General features: G+C 40.7%; 1 long non-coding RNA gene across 1 annotated transcript in view; it reads left to right on the top strand.

The window, feature by feature from the left end:
• Positions 1 to 12,028: 12,028 nt before the first annotated feature.
• Positions 12,029 to 12,443, top strand: part of LOC104962850 (uncharacterized) — an 18,584-nt gene continuing 18,169 nt past the window's right edge. Inside the window, exon 1 of the long non-coding RNA XR_800251.1 lies at positions 12,029 to 12,039. This is a non-coding gene — a long non-coding RNA (uncharacterized lncRNA). The remainder of the gene's footprint in view (positions 12,040 to 12,443) is intronic.

The following is a 12,443-nucleotide window of genomic DNA, read 5'->3' as shown; positions in this document are numbered from 1 at the left end:
CGTGACAGAAACAAGAATTCTTCCAAAATGCGAATACTACATTATAACCAAATTCCACACCCGCACATGACATAACACACGCACAATGAACATACAGCACACAAAACGTACATACACCACAACACAGCTAATAGAAACCACACACGTGACATATACATAACCACAACGATCCTACTGATCCACAGGCGAATTACTCCTGACGTGTTATAAACAATATTAACAGGTGTATAAGTCTTCTACATTGGTAAGAAATTAACAACGAAAAATAGGTTATCGTCAAATCTTTCGTTCTAACCGATGTTGGAACCGACAAGCTAAAGTTGTAGTTGTGTAAGACATTTACATACTATTCCCGCATCGACCAACTAACCATTAGGCTCAAAAACACTGTAAGCGGATCAAATAAAAGATATGCGACCTCCCACTTATGCTAACTTTGCTAAGATGTATGACTCTAGGTCTTTTCGGGGACCAGTAATTCTTGTTTCTCCACCTGTAAATACTTACGGTTGTAACTGAGACTGTCTGTGTGAGAACAGGGTTGTACACCGAACAAGCCGGTTCCCTACCGACAATGAGCTATGAGCTTTTTTCTAGTCCAGACAACTTGAACCGGAAGCAATCATGTCCGAGGCCATGGGATACACACGTAGCCACACACAAAACTCACGACCACGTACACAAATAGGACATCCTCACTACCATCGTGTCCGTGGTCAAACAACTACACACCCAGTCGGGTCCGTGGTGCCACGTCCCGGAGACCCAACAAGTATCACTGACTACGGGTGAGAAGCATCTTTGAGACTCCCTACTCTCAAGCGTCAAGGACATGGTGCGAATCGTCTCTCGACCTTGTGTTTGTTGTGTGTGTGTGGTTGGTTTAAAATGAGACGACTAGAAATCAAATGGTGTGTAACCAAACACAACGCCCCCCCAACGACAACCCCAGCTTTACACTCCTGAGTCACTCCACCTAAAAACATGTACAACGCCCACACCTTGTCCTTCGTCCAACGATAGATTTGTCGACACACACAATGGACCTTACACGCACAAAGGATTCAGGACACCCTAAAAGGTAACTAGTGACGCAAACTCCCGCAAACACAACTGAAGAGTTACAGGGGACAATGAACCTCAAGTTTCCAGATGTACACAAATGAAGAGTGTGTTCAGGTTTTCGCCCAGTCTGACAATGTGACCATCACCAAGATGGACGTGAACAACCTGGCCATGGTGATGGCCCCCAACTGCCTGCGCTGCCAGTCCGACGACCCCCGGGTCATCTTCGAGAACACCCGCAAGGAGATGTCCTTCATCCGGGTGCTCATCCAGCGGCTGGACACCAGCTTCATGGATGGAATCCTATAGCCCCCCACCACACGCAAACACAGAATCACACACACACACCATCCATAATGAACCCCTTACGCTCCTGTTAACCCCCCCGCCACTCCCTCCCCCAGCACATCGTACACACACATCGTTGCCTCTCCGACATGTTTACTTTTCTGGGACTTGAAAACTGCCTTGTTTTACCGCTGTACATTTTCAGTTGAGCCAGCTGTTTTTTTTCTATCTCTCTGTAGATTTAGTCCTTTAACTGACATTTACTGAAGAAAGAAAACACTATTTCTGTTGCAAGGTTTTCATATGCTTACAGCACTGTGTGTGCCTTCACATGCATTATTACACACATACAGTCTGAAGAAACAGCAGGGAGCTCATCAGGATCTTTTATTTTTTGGCTTGACGTCGGTGTCTCCGACACTCTCTCAAGGGTTCATTTTAAATCTGTGTTTTGTATGAAATTATTTCGTTTTCCAACACTGTCACACTGAAATTAACACACACATAGCCGTACATGCACATTCTTAAAAGTCCTTTCCCCAGGGTTCCACCTTCTGCAGATCCTGCAGTGTACGATAGCATCTAACGCAACTATCACTGAGATGAATGATGCATTAACATGTCGCTCACACTAAGCTAAGCAATGCGTTTGTATGGTTCAGCACCAGATTTTCACAAGATGTAAAGCCTGACTGCAACATTCCCTCAGTACTGTTATACTGCTGGGATATGGCTCAGACAGAAGGGTAAAGGTGAGCCTGGGTCCAACATGTTTAACACTGCCACAGCTGGGACAGAAACCAGATGACAAAACATCTGGGTGACATCATTCCATTAGTCAGGTGTCCAACTTTAAACAAGTGTAGCTGTAAAGGAACAGTGATAAGTGGTGGACGCTTCATCAGCTCTAGTTGTTGTTCAAGGCTCCAAGATGTCCCCCATCTTGGCTTTATACACACATTCGCATAAACTGTTTTCAGCTTGTTCAAATGGTTAAGCCTGAAGTGAACACAGCATACATCATTGATGAATGATTTTCAATCCTTACATTAATTATCCAGGCATTTCTGATTCAAGTTAGTTGATTTAATTCATTATATCATTAGGAAATAATGTGATGTATTGCTGGGAAAAAGTGACACAACTACATTGATGAATAAATCTACACCACATCACTAGTGGTTTTCCATCATAATTTCATACCGTGTATGACATTGAGGGAAGTATTAAAGTGCATTCTATATGGCATTAGAAAGGTTAGAAAGGTCTCAGAGAAACCCTGTTTATACTTCTGTAACTGTTGTATGCATATATACACCTTTACTATACTACTAACACAACATAATATTAGTACATAAGACAAAATGAAGAATTTGGACAGCTCTGAGAACAGGCTCCATGCTAACAGTTAGCATACTTAGCATATAGTCAGCTATGTTGAGTCTAGTGCTAAACTATTATCCAATTATGTTGAGTGTTTGCAGGCACACTACTTAAAGTACCATCTTTATAGAAGCTATATGCTAAAACAAAGAAGACAAATATAACAATAATTTTAAAGCCATCAGACTGACTACATTTGGTTGTATTAGCTAACTTTAGCTAGCTAACTTTAGCCACCACAAGCTAATGGTCGCACTCGAACATTTGAGACTTTAACAGACCAACCCCAGAATGTTTTTCAGGGAGCATTATTATAATTGTTTTAATGTTCTCTATACGTTCGCTTTATACATACACAATGGTCAGTTGTAGTGCTCTACTGTTTGTAACTGTGTAACAGTCTTGTATTCTACAGCATTAGGTCATCTTGAGGGAATCTGGTCATGTCTGTCCTGCAGTCCCTGAACACAGTGCTCCAGGAATAGGGACGATTGCAGCACTGCCAATCAGGCTCCACCATAATGTTCAACACAGCATGCTCACACACACCCCTNGTTGCTATCAGAAACAATGCCCGACTGTTTTGGACGTAATATGGTCGGTGTTTACATTAGCATCGCTAACCCTCAGAGCTAACCTGTACTGGAGAGCATGTGTGTGAAGAAGCAGGAAATAAAAAGGAACTCACCTTGTGGTATAACCGGCAAGAGAGAAAGCCTTTGAGCTCCATACTGTTTCAGAAATAATCCTTGATAATCCATGATATGGCGTTTCATCACCGCAGTATTTAGTTTAGACAGTAGCTGCCGGGTCCCGCATGAGCTCAGCCCCCTCCTTTTTTATTTTGTATCAATTATTTAATTTATTTTAAAGCTTTATACCCCAAATCAGCACTTTTGAAACAGGAAGTGAAATAGAGGGATATGAGGCATGGCTAGAATGGGTGATCTGTTTGGTATTTTGAGCAAAACACTTGTTTTTTATATATTTGTATATATCTGAGACCTATGCTATTGCCTAAAAATAGCATGATAGGGACACTTTAAGTAAAAACTGATGTGCATAAAAGAAGATTAAGAAACCTGTAAGAAACCTTCCATAGCACTATTAAGCAGAGCTATAAATATATGCTTTGCTGTCTGTAAGAGTGTTGGTAATCATAGTGTCTCAGTGTCTCTGCTGATGTCATGACATGTTGGAGAAACTACTGAAGACATATTTTGTGTTTAATCCAATCAGATGTAGGTGGATTTAAGGACCTGTATACAATGGCACTGAATGCTGGCATTGGGCATAAATCGTGCTGCAGATTCATCCAATATGAATGTACAGAAAATCCTCTAGAGAATTTGAAGACAGAAATATAGCGGGTCTTGTGACTGATGACAATACTTCGAATTTGTCTTCAAACACAACACTTAAACCTTTGGAAGTACGATCACTTAAACATTGCGAATGCAGCGTATCTGCTGATGTTACTTCACTCTTATGGGTTGTTGTGTTGAAAAAGGTATTAAGTGTGACACTACAGCCAACACATTGTTTTTTCATGCACTGGTTAATTTGATATTCATGGCTATTTTGTCTTCTTTCCGTCTTGTGAAAGAGTTTATTTTACACTTGGTCTACTTCCATCTGTATACATCTCTCCTAAATTCAATCATAGAGATAATTAGATACTGCTTTAGGTAAACGTAGAAAGCATACCAAATAACTTCAGAGGCAGATTTTTCCCAAAATAACATTTCTGATACATGAACAACTTCACCAGTTTCATTGCTATCTATGATCTGAAGGTTTGCATAGAGGGTTTTGTTCATATATCACTCAAAGTCGGACTTTTATAAAATGTTACTCTTTTATTCCAAACATTGTTATGGCTGAAGTTTTTTCTGAGTGATATTATGATATACAACATTCCCACTTTAAAAAAACCTTTAAAGGTAGGGTAGCCTATGTACGTTTGAGAAACCGGCTCGAGATCGCTAGAATTAGAAAATACACGACCGGAGCAAATCTGCCACTTCCTTACAGAGCCCCTCCTCCAACACACACGAACGCGCACATGACCAATGAGGGCACAAGATAAGTTTGTGCACAGATGGAAGGCTGCAGGCAGGTAGGCCATCCAGTTTTTTTAGCCGGGCCAGCTCAGATGATTGGTCGTGTTTTTTACAGTACCACGGCTTCCATGACATTTTTTTATGGATTTTTTGTCAAAGCACTTCAGATATTCATTGCTATCGGGATGTTAAGAGCATTCCATGGAATATAACAAAAAGTGTATCTCGAGCCGGTTTCTCAAACTTACCTACCCCACCTATAAACTGAATATGTAAACAAAATAAAAGAAGCATTTTGAATCCTGCTTTATCGAATTTTCAATTTTCTGATCTGGGAATAACACATAATAAGCCAATGTCTAATTTGCATAATTATACATTTCCGAAATTCATGAATTTTTTAATTTGAGTAATCAACATGGGGACGTTTAATGGTTTAATGGTTTACCCTATTCACCTGTAGTGTCTCCTATTAAAATGTTTAACTGGCCCCAATGTGCCATTCTGTTAGCATGCTGAGATAAATATCCATGGGAAGAATATAACAGAATAAGAAAACTTAACCTAAGCTCTAATGTCCATGCACATTGGCATCACTAGTAAGCAACTCACATCACCATCTCGCAGCCAAAAAAAGTTTGATGGGAGATAGTGACTCACTCCAGAGGAAGCTGTCTCACACGTGGAGCTTAATTTCCTGCAAGGGAGAGTGCAGGAGATTGGTGATATCACTTGGACCCTGAAATGGCTTTCAAATGTTTGGATTATCTGATGGACATGAAACGAGCCTTGAAATATTTCCCCCAGGTTTGCTCAGTGTGAGGAAGGACTAATATCACTCCTCCAACTCCCCTAATTTTTGCTTCGGACTTCCCTTGCCCATTTCCTAATTTGTTGAATCGCTTAGGGCTGATTTCTTTGCGTACTCTCACTGAGATTGTTTCACATATGAGGCCCTCGACTGGTCCCCTCGACAATATTCCTACACATTTATTCAGAGAGGTTATGAGGGCTGTAGGCCCCGTCCTGCTTCGCTTTCTATTCAAAACAGCTCTCTTTCATCTGGATGTGTTCCAGACATTTTTAGGAGGGGGCGCTGAAATGTTCTGGCCTTAGCATTTAGAGTAATTAAAAAGCAAGTTATTCACATTTTGAAATGACCTTATTATTCTGGACAACTTGTTTTTGAACAACTTCAAGAAGAGCTGAATTGTTTTTTGAGAAGCTTCAGTGTGTTTTTGTGCTCATGTTCTGATTTATTGGTGGTTGTTGATTCATGAGAGTGCACCATATTGGTCTTGTATGACCTAAGAACAACCTTTGACGCTATTGATTATGGCCCTCTAATCAACATAATAAGGTCGAAGGTGGGTGCCGTTGGGAATTTCTTCTATTGATCAACCTCATTTGTTGCTTTGTCTCGACTAGTGAGCTGCAAAAAAAATGAAGAAATATATTTTTTTGAACAAACTTTTTGGTTTGGTAAGCTTGTCCAACGTCCAAGTTTTAATAAATTCACAAAAGTTTCTATTCGCCTCCCTCTTGCTATCCTGCTCACACTGACTGCCTACTGGTTCAGTTGCTTATGTCTAACTCCATACATGAATACCAGTAATGCATTGAAAATAAGTTTAATGGGACTGGCAGCAAAAGCACTCAAACATCCAATCACTATAGAGTGGTGCAGGAATTTCCTAAAACTGTGAAATTAGTTAGATTTGACTACTTCTTGTTCCCTTGTCTCGATGCCAAATGTTTTTTTGAGATGTTCACATTTTGTTCTACAACATAAAATCCTACTTCTTGTGTATACGAAATGGCAGTTGCTAACAAGTTACTAATTGAGACCGAACACCATCACGCTGAATATTAGCCACCTTTAGCTTAGTGGAGGTGACATGAAGTCCTGGGAATGTGATGTAGTCTGTGTATTGCCTAACGTTAGCTTTTTCCCTGTCACAATTGCATATATGCTTTAAAAAAAGTATAAACGTGGTATTTATATTAGGAGATTATTGAGTATAACTTGTTTACGAATCCAATGGAGAAATCCCATTGTTTTGTTGAGGGAACCCTAGCGATGCTTACCTTCAGATTGGCTTACAAAAATACATAATTTTGCATTTCAGTATGTTTCAGTAGGGTGGATCATAAGAACAAGTCTCACATTGATTCTGGTTCCCGATTGATCCAAACTAAATCAACACTAGGCTCCTTGGCAGTTGGTGCATGCCATCATTGTTTGGACATCACTCTCTTTTATTATTCACTGTTGGAAAATGGCTGCCAACCTGCAGTATGTAAGCACAACCATCACAACTACCTCGGGACAACAGACTCAAAACTATCCTTGATAGATGCCAGCTTATTATGTAAACCACTAAAACCACGACAACAATCTGAGACACAGTACATTTGTAAAACAATTCACCTACAGTTACAGCACAGGTACAGACAGCTGACATTGTGTTTTTCAGAAATCTATGATATGCTTTAGCCTTTTCAGAAAGACTGCTTCTTCTTGGAACAAATAGCATGAAAAATAAATGTGTATAAGGGGTTATTGTAGGACTTATGTGACAAAAAGGTCAAGGTACCACATTCATCAATCTTTTCCACGCACTGGACCAATGCTCCCTTTTTCCTGTCATGGCACGTTGTTGTTCAGAAGCAGAAAATATGATAAATGGCAAAGTCAAACAGGCGAGTACAGTACATCGTAGCATCTCTAATTGTATACGTGGACACACTTTGTGCATGCATCGTTAACTGTGTGTGATGGTTTCTCAGTCCATTACACTTGAGGCAAGCATACACTTTAATGACATTCTGCTCATAACCATCATGCGGCAGTTGTAAATGTATTTATACCTGAGAAAAATAGATATACCTCATTAAGCCGTGCTGAACTTAGAGGGCAAAGGACGAATGAGCTTTCATATCAATAATGTAATGATTGCGTGTGTCTGCATTGATATTCTGCTGTGTAAACGCTGATGACAATAGGAAAGCTTACAGATAAATGGGATTATGGCTTTTTGTGTATTGAAATAAGCATTATTGGGTAGTAATTCAAGTCTGACACGGATTACAAGTTCCTTATTCATGCTCTATTAGTTGTTATAATTCCCCCCCCCCCAAGCTAAATCTCTAGCTAATATGAATTCTACATGCATGCATGGACACACACACTGTTTGCTGTTTAATACATACAGTCATCAAGCCTGTCAATTGTGGAGCATTACGTTTCTGAGCACATAAACACTGTGTGGTTGGACTTGGCATCAATCACATCCAACACTCTCTCTCATTTGTCCATTTGATATTTGTTTGGTTATTGCTTTTGTTATTATTGTGGCTGTAGTTTGATGCATTCCCTGACAGCTCTTATTTTCATCATAAGTCGTCAATTAATACAGAGAAATGCAATTATTTTGACAGGGAGTCTAATGTGGGCCGTGGAGATGAGAAATTGATTTTGACGGGTTGAGCTTGAAGCTGTCACACTGAGTGGTGAATACCGTTCCTTATAGCAGCACTCTGTAAAACACCTGACCCATTATAGAGCCTCATCTGTGTTTTCCATCACATGTCCATCTATCTACCTTCATAATGTATGTTATTAAGTTCATAAACAATTAAGTATCAGAAGGAAATGGATGATTTTTTCCCAAAAACATTGTAATGTCACTGGAGTTAATATGTTCTTACAGTATCTCATACATTATTTGATATACCTGCAAAACAAGCTTACAATGTTGTTATGGTTCAAATGAAAGGGGATAGGTTATGCTCATTTTGAGGTTCATATTTGTATTTTTTGGATGAACTGGGAGAGGCTGGCGGAGGACCGGACGAAGTGGCGCCAGCAGCTGCGCGAAGGTGGTGACAGACTCGACAAAGACTGGATTCGTGGACTTGCTCAAAAACGTGGACATACTGTATCTCTCTGATTGCACTGTACAATCTCTTGTAGATTTTCTCGCCAATAAAAAATAACATTTTGACCTGCTTTAATGTTAAAAGGGATTACTTTTCTCATCAGGTTTTTCTTCATATACCTGAATTCAACATCCGTCTAAAACGCGAGTCCTAGCAAGAAAAAGTGGAGAAAAATATGTGTGCAAAAGGTTGTTCTCAACCCGTTGTTTTATTTCATAGTTTGTTGCTATAAAACCTATCCAAAGTGTATGTTTAAAAGCACTTAAGAAGTGAATTTGTAATGATATGTCTCAATAAAGTATTGGCGAGGTGTTGTTAAAGCTACATGGCTAAACACAATGTTCAAATAAAAACACAGAATTAAGAAAAAGCCAAACAAACAGAACAATAAAGCAGAACAGTGCGGTTTTAAGGCTTGTGGCCCTTATGTTTCTGAGTCAACTCTGGATAAAGAAAGGCACTTGAACCTCTTTCATCGATGACAGGCCCATAAGACTTTAGAGCAGGTGTGTGATTTAGCAATAAGCTATTTCTTTAGCCTCAAACTGCTTTTATTGCTGTTCCATAAATCAGATAACAGATTGTTTCTAACTTTTAGATTTCTACTTTTTTGATGTGAGAGCAAACATAGTCCACAGAAAGTTACATATCAGAACAAGACACACACTTGTACCTCTTCTATGGTTGCATTTGTTCCTTCTCGTATTCCTCTGTATTATCTTTGTCTTGCACAAGAACAAAGCCATGTTATCCTCCGGCGCAGGATGTGTTAAGTCATTTCATCAGCTATTAAGAAAGGAATGATGTTAATTTGTTCAGCTTTAAAGTTATCAAAAAAACATTTTCTCAATTTGCTTTTAACTCTGAGCGACGGGGTCTTACACAAAACTTTCCGAAAAAGTTTGGATAATTTTTGTTATTTCATATCTGAGATTTCTGTGGGTGGGAAAAACAGTTTACAAAGGGCTTTAACGATGATTTTGATCCTTTAAAGTGTATTTAATAGGATACAAAAGGAGCATATGAAAAACAATCATCTGAAAGTGAAAACTAGCTTCGGAAATAAAATATTAGAGAGAGAGAAAGCCCAACCTTTGTTTCTACAGCGCAGCGAGATGTGTCTAATATGATTACATGACATTCCTCACATAGTGCACCAGACCCGGAGGCCTTTGTTTGCCCCCACGTTGCCCTCTCTTTCCTCAAATGCACTGGCCTCGACTCCTCCACGGCTCACTTGGCTTTCCTGCGCACTAACTCTACATTTCAAATCTTCCCCTCTCACTCCTGCATCGTGCTGCATCTCTCGCTTTGTATCCCTCTTGCTTAGCCCTGTCCTCTCTTGTTTCATCTTGCCTTATCCTGCCAATCTCATGTCCTTGTTATCCCTACCTCTCTCCCTCGCCCTCCCTTTCCCTGTCTGTCTCTCCCTCCCTTCCCTCTGCTGTGGAGGTCAGGTATGATGCAGAGCCAGAGAGCTCGCCCGTGTTTAATTACATTGATAAAACACCCTGTGAGGTAGAATGACCTCGTACCCCACAACCCTCTCCATACCGTCCGCATCCCTCACCCTCTCCCCGTCCCTCCCTCCCTGTTGTTCTGCAGGCTGAGGTCTATGGAGGCTCCCCGTAGGCTCAGTCCAATCGGTGCCAGGTTGCATTTCATGGCTGATTGCGAGGCATGTGTTTCTCTCTCTTCGGCATCGGTTCCGCCTCCAATCTCCAGCGGTTCCCGACATGCTCACTTCACTGGAGGTCATGTCAGAGACGTCTCCCTCCCTCCCTAACCTGCTGCAGGTGGAGGACGCGGAGGAGAGTGTTAACTGGCAAAACGTGACCACTCTCCAAACAGGCGTAATGAGGGACATGCCCTTCCGGATGAGTTCCTCAGAGATGTAAACCGTCCTGATCACCCTCCCTTTCATTTTGTTCGTATGTAGCCCTCCCTGACTATCAACAGGAAACCCGTGCGTTTGTCTCCGCATCTCGCGGATTCAATTTGGGAAGGGAAGTGAAACATTCATTTGGAAAAGGAGCTTCTCGGCATGCGAAAGGTTTTGGTTCACTTGGCATTGGTGGAGGCTCTCCGCTCCTTGCGTCATAAAGCCGGAATCAGAGGCACACAAAATGCCCCCCGGGCCTCAAGACAATGGTCCCGTGAACATAAATTATGGCGGAAGCAGGATGGCATATGACAAGCAGCAGTAACTTACTATTATTGCCTGCAACCGATGATGACAATTCCTGTGGTAGCCAACAGGTCGGAGCGATGTAATATGCATAGGATTCATGCAAATGAAATGACTCAAACATGTGTCAGAAATATCGCTGCCACTGGGTACAAACCTTGTGTCTTTGAAAAGAAGCCCTTATTTTTCAGACTGACAAGCATGCATCCTTATTCTAGTTTATGAATAGATTTTGTGGGCCTTAGGGGTCACACAGCTGGCAACTTCTATAAAGAACCACATAAACCGTCTGATCAGGTAGAAACATGGAAATTACTGGTTGGACTTATGAGTGTTTCCCGCAACAGCAGGAATCTAATCTCCTACAGCCACCTCCATGATTTTCATGAATAGTCAACAGCCTTACCATAAAAAGTGGCATCATCGTCTCTGAGAACATTACAGCTTAATGTGGACACATAACTTACATTTCTTCCACAATGGGGAATCCTAACCTCGTATGGAGTGTTGTGCTCTTTTGGCTATGCTATTTATGTGCCACCCTTTTTCCCTCAGTGTCTGTATGCTGATACTGTAGTGCTGCTCTGGCATATTGTTGCCAATATATTATGGGCTAATGGCAAAACCACAGGGGCACTCTGGCACCCTAATGGCTTTGATGGTTGATGCTTTCAGTTTAAATTCTGACAGCTAAAAGTAGTTAAAAGCGTTATATGCTATGGGCAATGCTAGTCTTTTTTAGCATCAGAGAGCTGTTTCTCTTCCGACTGTCATTTCTGTTTCCAATAACAGCATTTATCCTTAGAAAGGACACAACATCTTTGGGGGAAGAACATGTTGCACATGATAATTTGATAGAAAGCCACCCATTGATGGAATAAGGTAATTTCCTGTCCCTTTGGGTCAGCTTTTAAATCTCTTCCTAAAACATGTTTCACAGAAAGGCTTTTTATATTATTTATTTGTACCTTCCTTACACTTACTATGAATACTTGTTTTGTTGATCTCTAATACCTTCCTCAATTCATCGCTGGCATTTTTATTGTTTCTCTTTGCGACTTTGAATTACTGTCTGTGAAGCATTAACTGCCTTTATTAGCTGTAGCTACAGTGTTTATTATTTCCATTATTTCATGCATTCTCTCCTTGCATTGCTCTCCTCCCTTTGTTCTACTTTCATACACTCTTCACTGTCTGCTTTGTTATTTGTTTGGAGGGTTTTCATTAGATTCCCCGACTAGCAATTAGTGTTCCTCTCCAAAGCGAAGGCACAACAGTGGCACTCAATGCCCCATCTCTTTATTGCATGGTTAAGTACCCTTCAGACCCACATGGTTATTAATAACATCATTGCTAAATCACAGAAAAAAGCATTGCTGCTAAATAGGTTACCGTACTGTTTACTTTGCCTCAAAACATCAGGTTAAACAAATGTACCTTTCTCTACCCCAGTTTGAATGTGGGCACAAAGAGAGGCAGAGAGAGGAAAGTTAATTAGATAGAGGTCCATGGAG

The sequence above is a fragment of the Notothenia coriiceps genome, unplaced genomic scaffold, assembly GCF_000735185.1.
Source record: "Notothenia coriiceps isolate Sejong01 unplaced genomic scaffold, NC01 NC01_scaffold00035440, whole genome shotgun sequence".
Taxonomy (NCBI): Eukaryota; Metazoa; Chordata; class Actinopteri; order Perciformes; family Nototheniidae; genus Notothenia; species Notothenia coriiceps.
The sequence above is the reverse complement of the archived record's forward strand: the minus strand, read 5'-3'. Positions and strand labels throughout refer to the sequence as shown.